Source organism: Apodemus sylvaticus, chromosome 6 (assembly GCF_947179515.1).
Source record: "Apodemus sylvaticus chromosome 6, mApoSyl1.1, whole genome shotgun sequence".
NCBI lineage: Eukaryota > Metazoa > Chordata > Mammalia > Rodentia > Muridae > Apodemus > Apodemus sylvaticus.
Window position 1 is genome coordinate 107,253,271 of NC_067477.1, and position 16,634 is coordinate 107,269,904.

Below are 16,634 nucleotides of genomic sequence, written 5' to 3' on the forward strand. Positions count from 1 at the left end.
ATCTTGCTCACTGCCCCCTCTCCTGGTTACCCCCGTCCCCCTTCTCCTCTGAGAGGGTGTGGCCCCCTGGGTACCCCCATATTCTGGCACATCAAGTCTCTTCTCAACACACTTGTGGCAGCCACAGGAACGGTGGTTTGGTGTGAGAGACTCCTCCCTGGGAGCTCTTTCTGTCTCTCTACTTCTCTCCACTATGAGCAGGGGAGAACCCCCCTCTTAAAACCTTATTGGTTCTTTGTGAATTTCACATCATGTACCTCAATTCCACTCATTTCTGCTTCCTTTCTTACCTGCCTACCACCCTTGCAACCTCTCCATTTAAGAGAGAGAGAAAAAAAATCTCATTGTGGAAGCGGTAGTGTGTCCCAGTGTGTCCAGCGGTATGTGCTATGGTACACAAGTCTTTCTTTGCAGATTTTTATTGCGATGACTTGTTGGTCTGGCATGAGGCTCCTGGGTCAAGCTCCACCTTTTACTTTTTAATATTCTTTTATTGATATAATCTTCATTTACATTTCAAATGGTAAAACCTTTCCTGTTCCCCCCAAAACCCCCAACCCCTCCTCCCACCCCCTGCCTACAAGTATGTGCCCCTCCACCTGACCCACTCCCACCCCCCCACCCCCCACCCCCCGATTTCCCTTTGCTGGGGCATCTGTTGAGCCTTCACCTGACCAAGGACCACTCCTCCCCCTGATGGCTGACAAGGCATTCCTCTGCCATCAAGACCCCTCTTTAAAACGTAATTTTATTATAGTTTATTGAGGTGTGGGGGCGAGTGGTGCGTGTGTGTGTGTGTGTGTGTGTGTGTGTGCCCACAGAATGAAGACAGATGTTTTCCTCAATTATTTTCCACAACTTATTTTGAGACAGGGTCTCTCACTGAGTCTGGAGCTGACAGATTCTGCTAGACTAGCTGGATTATGAGTCCCAGGGATTCTCCTGTGCTTATCCCTATGGCTTTAGCTACAGGTGCTTGCTGCCGTTCTCAGCTTTTTATATGGGTGTTGGGATCTGAAGACTGGTTCTTATGCTTGTGAGACAGGCACTTTATAGACTGAGCCATCTCTCCTACCTCCAATGCTTTTCAAAAAGAAAAACATTAATTTAGTCATATTTCTACCAGCTAGACTTCTCCCACTTGTCTGAATCAGACATTGATATCATGGAACGTCAGGGATATTTTTGGGTTCTACAAACACAGATTTGTAAGGGTACATGTTCAGCATTGTGGCTGCGTGCAGGAAGGGAACAGGAAACACAATGAAAGTCCTCAAAAGTGGTGATGTTTCAGCTGGTATCTCTTTATTAATTTTGTTTTCAGATTCAGTGTCTAATTTGCCTGTATGCATGTCTGTGCACCACTTGCATGCCAGAGGAGGATGTCAGATCCTGTGGACCTGGGGTTATAGCTGGTTATGAACCATCTTGTAGGTGCTGGGAATCAAATTTAAGTCTTCCTGAAAAGCAGCTGGTGCTTTTTTAAACTGCAGAGTCATCTCTCCAGTCCCTTCAGCTGATTTCCTCAAGACAGAACAATACATAAAAAGAAGATAACCATTAGAAGGAATTGGTTCAACAATTTGGAACCAATGAGAGAAATCCTGGTATGACTGGGGATAATAAATGGTTGATTGGGGCTGCAACAGGGAGTCAGGAAGTAGCCTGGTGGATGTTGAGGCCAGATGAGCAGGAAGTAGTGTTCTTACTCGATGGCCACTGAGTTTGGGTTCCTCCATGATGCTGCTGGCCTACTTTTGAAGATGTACCCAGGATACAGGAAAGTCCCTGTGGCTGTATGCCAAGAGGGTATGGGCAGTAGAGAGAATACAATGACATCATTTGCTTATCTACTGCTGTGAATTGAGAGGCATTAGAGAAGGACACCTGTTGCTTCATATCTGAAATGACATAATCACTCACTCACACACACACACACACACACACACACACACACACACACACCCCAGAGGATTCTTGGAGAGGGTTGAGTGGAAAATTTGGCTGCATAACTGCTTCTTCTTAACTGAGTTTCTTGATATGTTCCTATTCTGATGTTATATGGGTAAAAGGTAACAACTAGGGGTGTCTCTGCTGCCCGCTTCTTGTTTGTGTTTCAGTACAGGCATTGGGTGGGCAGATATAATGGCCTTAGCTAGTGACATACTCCATCAACTGAGTGACTTCCAGTTTTTTCAGGAGGGCTCCTGCTTATTCTCACCTTCTTTGATTCTAAAAACATCCCACAACCTTTTTGAAAAAAGGAAATCACGCTTGTATTGGTTCATCACAACCAGTTCCTGTTACGTATATCCAAAGATCCTTGAAGGATGTAAAAGATGTCCAAGGTCTATTTTCACATCATTTTAAAGGCTTGTTTTATAGTTTTTCCCACTGAGTTGAAAGTGGAGCAGGATGAACTTCAAGATCATTATTTGCAGAAAGGGAGCCAAGGATGCCTGGGATATACTGAGAAAATGAGATCCCCAAGGATCAACCCTGCTATTCCCCAGACTCAGTCCCCAGGGACTTCTCCTGCGTTCTTGGTGCCTTTCAGATTAGCATCAGAAAAGTGGGGGGAACTTGTTAGAACTCCAAGTTCTTAGTTAGATGATTCTCAGGGTTCTTGTAGAATTTAGTGATAAAAATAATAAAGATAGATGCAAGGCTTATAACACCCTAGACATTGTGCAAATACAATATATATTAATCTCTTTAGTCATGATTGTAGGTACTATTATTTTATAGTCACATTTTATCTATCACTCATCAATAGCTATCTGTGTATCTGTGTTAGAATGTTTTTATTACTGATATATTTATTATCTGTGTACCTTTCTACTTATTTATGTATCTATCTGTGATGATTAATATTGATTGCCACCTTGACAAGATCTAGGCCAGTGATTCTCAACCTTCCTAAAGCTGTGGCCCTTTAATGCTGGTCCTCGTGTTATGGTGACCCTCAGCCATTAAATTATTTTTTTCTACTTCATAACTGTAATTTTGCTATTGTTATGAATTTTAATGTACATATCTTTGCTTTCTTTCTGTTTTTAATAACTTAGTTCTATTTTATATGTATTAGTGTTTTTCCTGCAAATATATTTGTGTGTGTCTTGGAGTTACAGACAGCTGTGAGATGCCATGTGGGTGCTAGGAATTGAACCCAAGTCCTCTGGAAGAGGACCACAAAGCCATCTCTCCAATCTTGCTATCTGTGTTTTCTAATGGTCTCAGGTGACCCCTGTGAAGGGATTGTTCAACACTCCTTCCAAAGGGGTTGCAACCCAAAAGTTGAGAACCACTGATCCGGGAGATGAGCCTTCTCCTGAAGGCCTGTGAGGGATTACCTAGAGTAGATTAATTCAGGTGGCAAGGATCGTAATGCTTAACCATGGAGTGGACTGGTGTCCTGGACTGAATGAAAAGAAAAAGGGGAGCTGAGCACCTGCACAGCATCCATCACCCTCTGCTTTCTGCCCGTGGACTGTTTGCTGCCTCACACACATGCCACCATCCCGTCCCCAACCATGAAGGACTTCTCTTCAAACTGTAAGGCAAAATAAACCTTTCTCTCCTTAAGTTGCTTTGGTCAGGTAACTTATTGCAGCCATGAAAGAAGATGTAACATTACAACTGTCTATGGATTGTCTGTCTGTCTGTCTGTCTGTCTGTCTGTCTCTCTCTCTCTCTATTTTCCAACTGTCTATCTGTTTAACATTATTCATCTATCAGTTATCTGTCTGTCGTTCTGCCTATTTATCTCTCTATACAAATAGCTCATACTGCTAGAAAGCAGCAGATTGGGATTGACATGCCAGCAGACTGGCTACGGGGCCTGGCCCCCCTTCCTACCTTTTCTGGTTGGGGATGCTTTTACTCTTCTGAAGTTCTGGTTTCCTCATTTGCAGATTGGGAATAACAATGGTAACATCTGTCTTGCACAATGATATCATTCAACAAAGTAATTTGTGCTTGGCACAAAGTAAGCAATGTATAGATAGGCTTTTAAGAAAAACTGTTCAGTGACAGACCCTGGTTGAAATCTACCTGCAACTTCTTTGTTGAGATCTCTGGTACTTTGTAGACATTTTGTTGCTTTTCACACAGACAGTTGTGTGGTGATACAAAAGGCCTGTGGACTATGCCTTTATGTATTCAGAGAGATAAAGTTAGTTTGTTTTAGGGACAAGAACTTGGTGTATACAGAAAAGCCATCAGCAGGAGAGGTCAAATGGTGTCTCCTCTCACTCCTTTTCCTGAGGCTGGGCTTTTGTGAGCTCTCGCCTACTTACTGTGCTCTGTACCCAACCACATATGTGCATATGCATGTGTGCATGCATGTTCCAATTTTAGTATATGTGCTGCCGAAGCGAGCACTGCATGCATGTTTGTATGGGTGCACAGCTGTATGTGGGTGCATGTGTACATGTGTAGAGTTTAGAGATCACCTTAGAGTGTCATTCCTCAGGCACTGTCTATCTTGGTCTGGAGTTTACCAGCTGTGCTAGGCTGGCTGAGAGCCCTCTGAATTCACTTGTGGTGCTGAGATACAAGCACACCCTTATCACCACTAGCACAATACCTGACATTTTTACATGGGTTCTGGGAACCAGTTTTGGATCCTGATGTTTTTATGGTAAACACTTTACTGAGCGATGCATTCTATACCAGGTCCTGTACTCAGCCATTTTGAACCTCCCTTTTCTTGGCCGTCAGTGGTAAACCATGAGTATGCCTGCCTCTCTGGATTGGTCTGGGAATTTGAGGGGTCATTAGCTCATTCATACATTCATGATTTATTATTCAGCATCAAGAGTGCAATGATTAATACAAATGAGACCCCTTGACTTTGAGGAGCTTCCAGTCCAGGTGGCGACAGTAAACAGATTACTCTGTTACAGAGAGCAAATTAAATACTTTGTCTATACAGACACAGGGGCTGGTGGTTGCAGGGGTGAAGCAGACATGGGTTTGGGGTAGGGAGGAACTTGAGGTCAGGGAGAGCAGGATGGAGTGGAGTCTTGTAGGGCAAGCAAGTGTGCAGACCTCGGTGATGGAGCTGGGGAACTCTTGGCAAACTTGAAGGCATTCTTCATCAGTCCCAGTTGGGTTGTGGCAGGTGAGGATGATGGATGAGAGCACTCTGTCTCCTCTTTCACCTTCCTAGCTGCTCTACACGAGCTATGCTTGGTATTCAGTGTTGTACTTAGGGCCTCTAGTGCAGTGGAGAGACACCATGACCACAGCAACTCTTATAAAAGAAAACATTTGATTGAGGATGCTTTACAGCTTCAGAAGTTCCATCTTGGCAGGAAGCATGGCAACATGTAGGCAGACATGGTGCTGGAAAAGGAGTTGCGAGTTCTGTATCTACAGGCAACAGAAGGACACAATGTGCTACACTGGGTATAGCTTGAGCATATATAAACTAAAAGCTCCCTCCCCCTCCAATAAAGCCACACCTTCTCAAAAAAGGCCATACCTCCTAATAATGCTAGTCTCTATAAGCCATTCCTAATTAAACCGTCACATTCAGTGTCTGTACTTTAAGAATCATGAAACTGAGGCTGAGACAGCTCCATTAGATTTTCTTTCTAATACTAATATCGCTTACCTATGGAGTGGGGAAGCCACATTTTCCCCTAAGCATTCTGGATCTAGTGTTTATCCTGAAGGCCTGAAGAGCCTGCTGTGTGTGTAGTGTGACAAAGTCCAAGCCTAGCAAGGAATGAAGATGGTCAGAAGGCAAGGGGTACAGTCAGAGTCTACTGTGGCCAACCAGAGTAAACACACAGCATTTCTGAAGGAAAAAGAAAGGATGTAAGAGGTCCATGGAGCATGGCTGAGAGGTTATCATTGGCACTGGCTTGGTGTCAGTGGTGTGGGGAGTGAAGGGAAGATCCATGTCTGGCTGGCATGATTTCTGGATGTCTAATGAGATTCAGGTGTGGTGAGAGTAGAGAACAAATGGAACATTTGGATGTGTTTAGGGTCTCAGTGGATTATTCAAATGGAGAAATCCAGTAGGGGAAGTTGTAGGGGACCAGAATGTGTTGTTGTTGTTGTTGTTGTTGTTGTTGTTGTTGGTGGTGGTGGTGGTGGTGGTGGTGGTGTGTGCGTGTGTGTGTGTGCAGGAAGGAAGGCAAGAGGGACAAGGGAGACAGACAGACAGAGAGTGGGAGGGCATGTATCTACGTTCTGTTTTTAGATGGGGGTTAGGGAGAAGAACAGGGGACAGGAAGGGTAACTGGGAATGACTAAGCTGAAGAGAAGACAATGTGGTACCTTGGAAGTTGTCTCAAGGCCATAATGTGTTTGGTTTGGCTCACAATCTAAAAGCACAAGCAACAATAGTTTCCAATGTTTAAAAAGAATTACAGAAAGACTTGTTAGTGTCCCTGATAAATTGGGTGATGTAGCCTCCATGAGTGAGAGACAGCAGTGAGCTCAGATTTTTGGATAAACTAGCATATTTTTGCTTCTCATAGTAGGCCAGGGATTCTCGTACTCTCACTGTGGGCATCATCCTGGTCCCTGAAGGCATTTAATTTAAAACTTGAGCTGAGGAAGTGGGATTTCCTAGGGACTTACAGCTGTCAGAGAAGTGGGAGGAGCAGTAAAGAGTGGTGTTAGTGTTAAGGAACAGCAGGGTTAAGGAGAGCCAGAGAAACCCCACTCTCTGGGAGACCATAGGCAGACTGGGAAACATCTTTGGGTTTTGCTGTTTGGAACTGCCCTCAGCCAAAACACACGTAGTATGGCAGAAGAAGAGCAAAGGAAGGGTGAAGAAACTAACTTCAGAGAGCTGTGTTGGGGAGCTCGGGGGCACGGCTTAGCTCATAAAGCTGAGCAAGTAAGAGTGCAGGAGTTCAGACTCTAGAACCTGTGTGTAAAGTAGATGGGCACAATGGTGCACACTTGCAATCGCAGCCTTTGGGAAGCAGAGACAGGCAGATTCTTAGACTCACCAGCCAACAGGCCTAGCTGAATCATTCAGTTCCTTGTTTAATAACACACACTGTAACAATAAATAAGATGGATAGTGACTGAAGAAGATACCTGTCTTAGGGTTTACTGCTGTGAAGAGACACTGTGACCAAGACAACTCTTATAAAGGACAATATTCAATTGGGGCTGGCTTACAGGTTCAGAGGCTCAGTCCATTATCATCAACGAGCATGGAAGCATCCAGACAGGCATGGTACAGGAGGGGCTGAGAGTTCTACATCTTCATTTGAAGGCTGCTAGCAGAATACTGGCCTACAGGCAGCTGGGATGAGGGTCTCAAAGATCACACCCACAGTGCCATGCCTACTCCAAAAGGCCATACCTACTCAAACAAGGACACACTTTCTAATAGTGCCACTCCATGAGCCAAGCACATACACACCATCACAATACCCAACCCAAGGTTAACTTCTGTCCATATATCTATATCTGTAGCTGATGGATGTACATAAAATATGTATGCATGTATGTATACACATATAGGTGTACATATGTATATATATGCACACATAATATATACATGTGTACATATACATATATATGTATGCATACATGTACACACACAACCATGCTGTAGTGAGGCATTCAGGGAGGTTTTAGTATGCTTTTGTGTGTGTGTGTGTGTGTGTGTGTGTGTGTGTGTGAGTGTGTGTGTGTGTGTGTGTTTCATATCTGATGGGCTTGAGAACATCTTCATCAAGATGTTTGTGATTGGTGTCATTTAGTACTTTATTTGTCCTTAACTTACATGTTTGGGGGTTGTGGTAGTAGAGAGGACTGAATGCAGGACCTTGTGCTTACTCAGCTAGCACCACACTACTGAGTTATACCCTCAGCCCTTGACTATGTTTTGTAAGAAATGGGAAGAGTCCAGCCTTAGCAAGCTTTAGTGGATTATTCCAAAAGAAGCAGTAGTTGCTATTAAAGCTAACCCTTCTAGAGACAGACTGGGGTGAGGTGCTTTTGTGTTGTTGCGATGCCGGCTCATCTGTGTCAGCTCTTCCTTGGGCAACACCTTCTATGGCAGCTCCTTACTTACCTGTGTGCCCTGTCATACATTCCTATAAGCTCCGAGGTCAAGCTCCACATTGCCTAGCTCTCTCTGTCTTCCCAGGGAGCCCTGGGGGTAAAGGAACGTCCATTGAATTAAAGCATCTCACGATTCTATCAGGACATCAACCAAGCACAGAATGTAACATTGTAGCATAAGAAGCTATGATAAGACCGGGCACACCCAAAGGCTGGGCAAGACAGCAACCCAGTAGAAGGAAAAGGGACCCACAAGTAGAGAAACGAGTCAGGGACAGCTCCCGCGCCCACTGTCAGAGCAGTGCTTTTAAATACAAAACAAAATGCAAAACAGAAAAGCCACAGGTTATAAAGGACTCCTACCATATTGAAATGCACTTATCAAAATATTAAAACCAATTTGTGATAAAGCAATATATGCATTCCTTTATTAAATCATTAAAGAAGATTTAATGATGCACCTAAAAGTAGGTGCATGATTACTGTGAATTCAAAGCAGTTGTGAGTCGAAGAGGTATTTTGGGGCTCCTGCAGCAAGGGTTACTGGGGCTGGGATTATTCAGACCTTTTGTTGTGGTTGGCATATTGGTACTATTACCCCAAGCCTGTTTTGGTGGAATGAATCATTCAGTACCAGCTGGAGTTAGGAAAATCAAGATATATCCCTTCTAGGATTCCTCTGCAGTGCCCTGTGCTACCTTTTGTGGAGAGAGTGGAGCATACAGAGAGGGATGAATTACTGAAACTACTTCATTTTTTCTGTTCTTGCTTGCATATTTCATGGCTCTCCTAGAGTTAGCTGTTGACCACCTGAGGTGCCCAAGGGCCCCTTCTATTCTAAACATCCGAGGAGCAGCACCAATGCCTGCAGATTTTTGCCATTTCTTACTGGCTTCTTACTGGTAGAAATTTTTAGAGGTCTGGAGTGTGGGCTACTTGTTTCAGGGGAGTACATACAGCTATAGTTAAGCCAGATCCCTCTCCCTGGAGCAACCTTCTTCCTAGCTCTCTAAAGGAGTGACCTATACAGGCAGGGCTCTTTGGACATTTTAAGAGGAAAGGGTCTGTCAGTGTCTTGAGCTCTGTCTTGGCTGAACTCCATGCTTACCCGCTCTTTGTACCCAGCAGAGGTTTTCCTCTTCTTTTATTTGGCATGAGATTCCTCCATTTGGAACTGGCTTCCATTCTGTGTCCTTTGCCTGATCACAGCCCCTGTGCCCCACAGGCTTGGCTCTAGTGCTTTCACTCCTAGACATCTCTACTCCTATAGCAGGGACTCTCCCTCCTCTGAATTGGCCACCTTCTATGGCAGTTCCTTACTTCCCTGTGTGTCCTGTAATATATTCTTATAAGCTCTGAAGTCAAGCTCCACATCGCCTCATTCCCTCTGTCTTCCCAGGTAGCCCTGCGGGTAAAGGAGTCTTCAGTGAATTAGAGCAGCTCACGATTCTATCAAGACACAGGGGGACCCAGATGAAGAGTCTACCACTGTCTAGTCTGTAAGTTCCCCTCAGGTTATGAATCCCCCTCATGTGTCTCTCCTTTCCTTCCTGTTCAACTACTGACCCAGGCAGATTGTGCATTTTTATATTTCCTTGCCAATGTAACTCTTTCTGAGTATTTTATAAGACTTAGCACACTTCAAAAAAATTATACAACATTGACAAATTCAAAGTCAAAAGTGAGACTCATGCCAAACTCTATCATCCAGAAAAAAATGCACACATCATTTCAATGTATATGATTACAATTTTTTCCCACTCTACAATCAACACAGGCATATCTTGTAAAGCAGGACCATGCCATACAATGTACTATAACTGTCTTAATTTCCAGCTAAGCCTCTTGTCTTAGTGGTGAGGAGCATGACTTTAGGGCATTGCTTGAGTTAAAATCATGGTGCCATCATGGAGTAGTTGTTGACTCCTCACCTGAGTTTGTAGTTTAGTTGGTAGGGTGCTTCTCCAGTGAGCATAGGTCTGGGTTCAATCCCAAGCATGGGATAAGCCTGGTGTGGTGGTGTGTGTCTGTACATCAACACTCTAGTGTAGGCCAGGAGCGTCAGAAGTTGGAAGCTACACAGTGAGCTTTCTTTTCTTTTTTTAAAAGTAGTCATTGTTAGTAACATCATTGTTCACCAGTTTCCCCATCTGTAAAATGAAGGCAAAAACCCCATTTATTATTCATAGGTTTTGTTACATACATCCCTGTAATGCCAACATTTGGGAGGCCAGACTGGAATTCATAGTGGGCTGAAGACCTTCCAAGGTTAGATACTGAGACCCTGTCTCAGGAAACCAAGACAGGGACGTGATAACTGAGCCCAGGCATGGAAGACCACAGAGCAGGGTCCAGGTCTGACAAGATCCCAGAGTTTGCTAGGCTTCTGTCAGTGAAGGCATCTGGTGCAGAGGGTCTCACTACATGGCTATCTCTAGGCTATGTAGTGTCTCCTCCTTGATGGACATTTAGGTGACTTTTGGCATAAACTTATGAGGAATTAATGATGCACTGGACGCCTTCCTCCACACCTCCTTTAATGCATTTTTGATGTATTACCTCCAGATATTACTGGGAATGTGAAAGGTGAGTGAGCCTTCTGGCTATGATGTCCTCGGAAACGCTTTTCCTGTGCCAATTTACAGTCTGCTGTTCCCTTGGTGTTAAACTGTTCTGCATCCTGCAATGCTGCTGGCTTTCTCTTCCTCCCTTCCTCAGTGCTTCAGCACAGCGGGTTGTCATTCATTTCACGGAAAGGGAGGGAGATGAGACTAGGATTAGGCTGTGCACCATCTCAGGCTCCCGATTGGGCTAATTTACCTTCTTGCCTGCAATAGGAACCTTCTTCTTCAGCCACCCCGGGCAAAGTTGATTACATCAAGGTAGGATAGTTCCTTCCTGGGGCCACTGGAAAGGTGACAGTCACGTGGACTATTCAGAGCGATTTGAGAGCCCTGTTAATAGACTTACTGGGGTCAGCAGCTGTGTGATGCTCTTGTCTATGTGGGGCACACCTCCTTAGGCAGCTCCTGGCCTGGTTGTCTCTGCTTTGGTGGCATAGATTGTCCTGGGGCCGTGACTCAGCTGTGCTGCTGCTGCTTTTTTACCCCACAGGGGAGGTTGTCTGGAAACACAGAACTGGAGGAGAGGAGGGTGGTGTTTGGTTACGAATGCCCTGGGCCTTAGGGATTGCTGGGGATGCTTTTACAGTCACTCACTGCAGATACTCAAGAGAGAAACAGAACTTACACTGATCTTTCCAGTATAATTTAGAGACTTCGCTTTAAAAAGCACTAACCAGGCCTCTCATCGAAAACCAGAACATCTATAAATTTATTTTTATTCCTTGAATATATTAGAACCTGAGAAGCTTTCATTTTCCTTCTGGGGCCGATTGAAATAAAAAAAAATCATGTGAATGTAAGGATTTTTCATATTAAGGTACTTGTTGAAATTTGATAATTTAGAGGAAGAGTGTAGCTCAGGGATACTGGTAGCAATCCACTGTCAGCGTCGACTGGAAGGTGTATTCTTCTGATGGCTTTGGATTATAGGATTTAAATATCAGTACAACTCTTCTAGTGCAGGAAATCCAATTATGGAAGTCTGATTGTGATATTTTAATACTATTGGAGCAAAACACTGGATGAAAATTCTCATTAGTTAAGCAAGACACAGACAGGATAGAATTTCATCTCCCACTATTATGCCTATAATTTTATTACCCTCAGGTTTTATTAAGAATCGGAGTGTGATTGATGAGTAGTGGCAAGGCCATGAAACTGACATGCATTTGCATTTTTTTCCTTCAGGACAGTCACTAAGGTTCTACAAGGTGAGAGTAGTATTATTGGAGAAAGCAGGTGATGTGTTTAAAGCCACATAAATACACATGCATGGCATGTCATCCTAGGAAACACAAGGCAGACTCTCATAGAGAAAAAACACTATTCTTATCATGAACTCATATGAAACATACTTTGAGAGCTAACAGGTTAGACTTGCTTGGTGCATGTGTGCTATATGTGTGTTTGTGTGTATGTGCAATATATATATGTTTGTGTGTGTGCGTGTGCAATGTATACATGTTTGTGTGTGTTTGTGTATGTGCAATGTATTCATGTGTGTGTGTGTGTGTATGCACATGCCCATATATGAATACATAATAGAGGGTATAATGTAAGTCAATGTCAGCTACCTTTAACCACTCTCCAGCTTTTTTTTGAGATTGGCTTCTCCTTAACCTGGAGCTTACCTGTTTGCCTAGACTGGCTGGCCTGTGACCTCCAGGAATCTGCTTTTCTCGGCCTCCTCATGGCTGGGCTTGTAGGTACTGGCTTCTATGCTTTTATGTTGAGTGTTTGGGATCTAAGCTCAGGTCCTTATGCTTTTGTGACAAGTTCATTACCTTCTAAGCCATCGTCTCAGCCTCCCTATAGTTGCTTTTAACTTTTCTTATTTTTAACGTTTTTGTTGGCTGATATCATGGCATAAAATGCCATGCCTGATTCTAAAAAAGGAAATACTGGAGGACAATTCCTGGGCCCTGTCCACAAGGAAGCATTATTGCATGCCCAGTTGCAAACAGGGCTTTGAACTTTTGCTTTGTTTATAGAGCTGTCTTAGCTGGAGCTCATTTTGCTTCTCAAGCAGAATACTTGACAGGGTCTGAAAACATTTTAAAGAACATTTTAGTGGGCTTTATTAATTTGTGTGTGTGTGTGTGTGTGTGTGTGTGTGTGTATGTGCGCGCGCGCGTGCGCATATATACACATATGTCATGATGTGCCTGTGGTGGTCAGAGGACAACTTGTGGGAACTTGTTCTCTTCTTGTGTGGTTCCTAAGCCTTGATGACAAACACTTTAACTGCTGAGATACCTTGCCATCTCTGGAGAGATTTCTGATTGTCATAACCTTGTTATTTAGTAAGTGGGGCCTATCAATACTGTTAAATATTTTATAATCTGTGAGTTACTCCCACCAGAAACAATCATCCTGTCCTATAGAAACAGTGATGCCAAGGCAGAAACATCTACTGTGGAAGTTTCTAAGGACAAGATGTCTCCAGAGAAGTTGTCTGGATCAGTTTTCTTATAGGTGCCATTTCCCAGGATTCTTATCACAGAAAAAGGCCAGCTGTGTAACTTCAAAAACTTATTTTCTGGCATCAAAAATTTGATCAAATTCTGCTGGTTAGTTTTATGTCAACTTGACATAAGCTAGAGTCATCTTGAGGAGGGAACCTAAATTGAGAGTACACCTCCGTAAGATCCAGCTCTGGGGCATTTTCTTAAGTAGAGATTAATGGGGGAAGGCCCAGTCCAGTGTAGCATCATCTCTGGTGTGGTGGTCCTGGGTTCTGTATGAAATCAAGCTGAGCAAGCCAAGATGAGCAAATCAGTAAGCAGCACCCCTCCATGGCCTGCCCTCCACAGCTCCTGCCTCCACACTCCTGCCCTGTATGAGTTCCTGTCCTGACTTTCTTTGGTGATGGATTGTGATGTAGAAGTATTCCGAATAAACCCTTTACTCTCTGAGTTGCTCATGGTCACAGTGTTTCATCACAGGAAGAGATGCCCTAATGAGGACACTGAATTATATCAGAACTCACAGGAAGCTATACGTAAGCCACTTTCCACTTTTTAAAGTTCCATACATTGGCAAATCACAAGGGCAGAGCATATATTGGCTACGCAGTTCATGTCTTACCTGTTAGCAAGGTATGTGGGTCTCTGGTCATCAGGAAGTATCTCTTGGAGCCTGGACTCAGTGCAAGAGAGGTTTTGAGGGTGCTTAAGAATGCAGATCCCCTGAAGGTTTGACATTTTACTTTGGTCTTGGGATGGTCCATCACTGGGTTGGGGTGGCCTTACTCTCTGGGATAAGATTATGTCATTTACATAGTGCTGGGATAAGTCCTGGCAACCATTTTATCCTTCCCAGTTTCCTTCTCTTCTTCTGTCTCCTGTCAATTGCCTTTCATTATCTATATTATTTTTCTCTAATTTACCCTTTAATTTTGTTGACTTGAGATGAATTTGTTTGAACAAAATGTGTGAAGCCCCACTGTATGACAGGGATAATTGATATAAAGATGGATTCTGGGATGCTGGACCTACCTGGTGGCTTTCTCAGTCTAATGGGTGATGCTGGCACGCTGGTGTGATAACAGTTCAGAAGAATAGGGCATGACAATGATGGGGACATCCAGAGTTCTGTGTGGGTACAAAGGACAATAGCCAGTCGTGCAATGCCACAAGGAGTATTATATTTGATTTGCCAGGCATCGGTTTCCAGTTTTACAGATCACCCCATACCTATAGCTAGGGCCTAGGGAAGTGTGGCCACTCCTGTTTATGGTTTGTAATCCATTTCATTCCCCCAACCCCTGGCTTCTGTATGTTAGGTGTCTGGATGATGGAAGAGTCTACTGCACCATCCACTCCTCACCTTTGGCCCTTGGTAATGGAGGTAGTCATCTGTATGTTTTGAATGCTGAACTCACCAGGAAATAGAGATAGGCTGGAGGAAATAGCAAAGATAATTCAATTACTGGGAAGAGGAATTCTGCAGGAGGAAGCAGTTTTGAGGGAGCTTGATGGGTTTTTGCCAGAATTAGGCTAAATCACAGAGTCAGAGACCTTTCAGTGCTAAATGACTCCTGATGATCCCTTTGCTTGAATAGATCATCCCTAATCACCGTGAAAGGCCCATAGAAACAAACATTGCTTGGGGTTGTTAAGCAGGGAGGGAGCACTTTGGATGCCCACTTTTGATTCCTCTAAGTCTGGTGCTTTGGGTTATGTTTTGCCTACTTCCCTCAATTCTTCCTCAAAATTTCCTGATGATGACTTGAGGAACTTTGATTTCCACAGTAAATAAGATTAGACAGACCAGTTTGAACCTTGGTTTTGGAACTTCTTTGGTGTAGAACTGTGGACAGATAACATCTTGGGGTTCAGATGTCCCATCTCTAAAATAAGAATAATACTTGTCACATGCACTGGTTAAAGGTTGAGGAGATGTTTGTAAACATTACATGAGTGTGCCTAGAATGGGGTGGGGGGCTCAGAAAATGGTAACTATCATTTTTTTCTTGAATTACTTAGAACACAAATAATCCTAGAGTGGTGTGGATTGGTATGCATAAGTACTATTAACTAGTATTATACTTGTTTTGAAAATCCAGGGGTTAGGGTATGCATGCCCAGAGACCAGAAGATCCTTTTGGGTGTTGTCTAGAGAAACACAGTCTATTTCTTTTGAGGAGGAGTCTCTTATTGGCTAGGAGCTTGCAAATTAGGTTAGACTGATTGGCCATTGGTCTCTAGGGATCTTCCTGTCTTGGTCTCCTGAGATTAGAAAGGTGCGACACTACATGCAGCATTTTTACATGGTCTCTAGGGATCAAACTGAGGTCATCATTTTTTTTTTAATTTTTTTATTCGGTATATTTTTTATTTACATTTCAAATGATTTCCCCTTTCTTAGCCCCCCCCCCACTCCCAAAAACTCCCGTAAGCCCCCTTCTCTCCCCCTGTTCTCCCATCCACCCCTTCCCACTTCCCCATTCTGGTTTTGCTGAATACTGCTTCATTGAGTCTTTCCAGAACAAGGGGCCACTCTTCCTTTCTTCTTGTACCTCATTTGATGTATAGATTATGTTTTGGGTAATCTAGGTTTCTAGGTTAATATCCACTTATTAGTGAGTGCATACCATGATTCATCTTTTGAGTCTGGGTTACCTCACTTAGTGTGATGTTCTCTAGCTCCATCCATTTGCCTAAGAATTTCATGAATTCATTGTTTCTAATGGCTGAATAGTACTCCATTGTGTAGATATACCACATTTTTTGCATCCACTCTTCTGTTGAGGGATACCTGGGTTCTTTCCAGCATCTGGCAATTATAAATAGGGCTGCTATGAACATAGTAGAGCATGTATCCTTATTACATGGTGGGGAATCCTCTGGGTATATGCCCAGGAGTGGTATAGCAGGATCTTCTGGAAGTGAGGTGCCCAGTTGGTCGTCATGTTTTTTATGCAAATGCTTTACCAGCTGAGCCATCTCCCTATTTCCCATCATTTGACAGTGATCAAGGTGATTGAAAATCTAAGGTGCACACATTCTAAGAGTAGGTGACAGTGAAGAAGCTGGTTTAGGATGTCATGTGTCATTGGTTCATGACACGTGGACTGAAGGCCTCCCTGGGTACGGGTTTCTGTGGAAAGGATACATTTGGTCAACCTGACTGTGTTTCCCTGGGTCAGCACTGACTGTTTTTGCTGAGCCAAAGCAATGAACTTCTAGCCAAGAGCCATGTACTTTTTATTTTCTTCTTTCTATATTGAATACAGTGATGCTAAAGCTGCTTGGGGTTAAATGATTATTTCCCAGCCAGGTTAACCTTTCTTTTAAACTATTTGCAGTTTGAAAGATATCTGAGAGGAACCATTAGGTAGAGTAGCAGTCATACCTTTGCTTGGGAGGCAAATGTCAAAGGTGCTTCAGGGAGGCAGTGAAGAGAAGGAGGGAGAGGAAGAAGGGGAGGCCAGAGGAGGACCCAGGAGCCTTTAACTTCTGAAAA

The 16,634-nt window shown here is 43.6% G+C and overlaps 1 protein-coding gene across 9 annotated transcripts in view; it reads left to right on the forward strand.

Annotated features, from left to right (window-relative positions):
- Kcns3 (potassium voltage-gated channel modifier subfamily S member 3) overlaps positions 1 to 16,634 on the forward strand; it is a 57,475-nt gene that overhangs the window by 11,484 nt on the left and 29,357 nt on the right. For 6 of the 9 annotated variants that reach the window (XM_052186110.1, XM_052186106.1, XM_052186107.1 and 3 more), the window contains one exon: positions 9,443 to 9,542. The exons of the other annotated variants lie outside the window; for them this stretch is intronic. The gene's annotated coding sequence lies outside the window, so the exon portion shown is untranslated. The remainder of the gene's footprint in view (positions 1 to 9,442; positions 9,543 to 16,634) is intronic. 9 annotated transcript variants of the gene reach the window in all.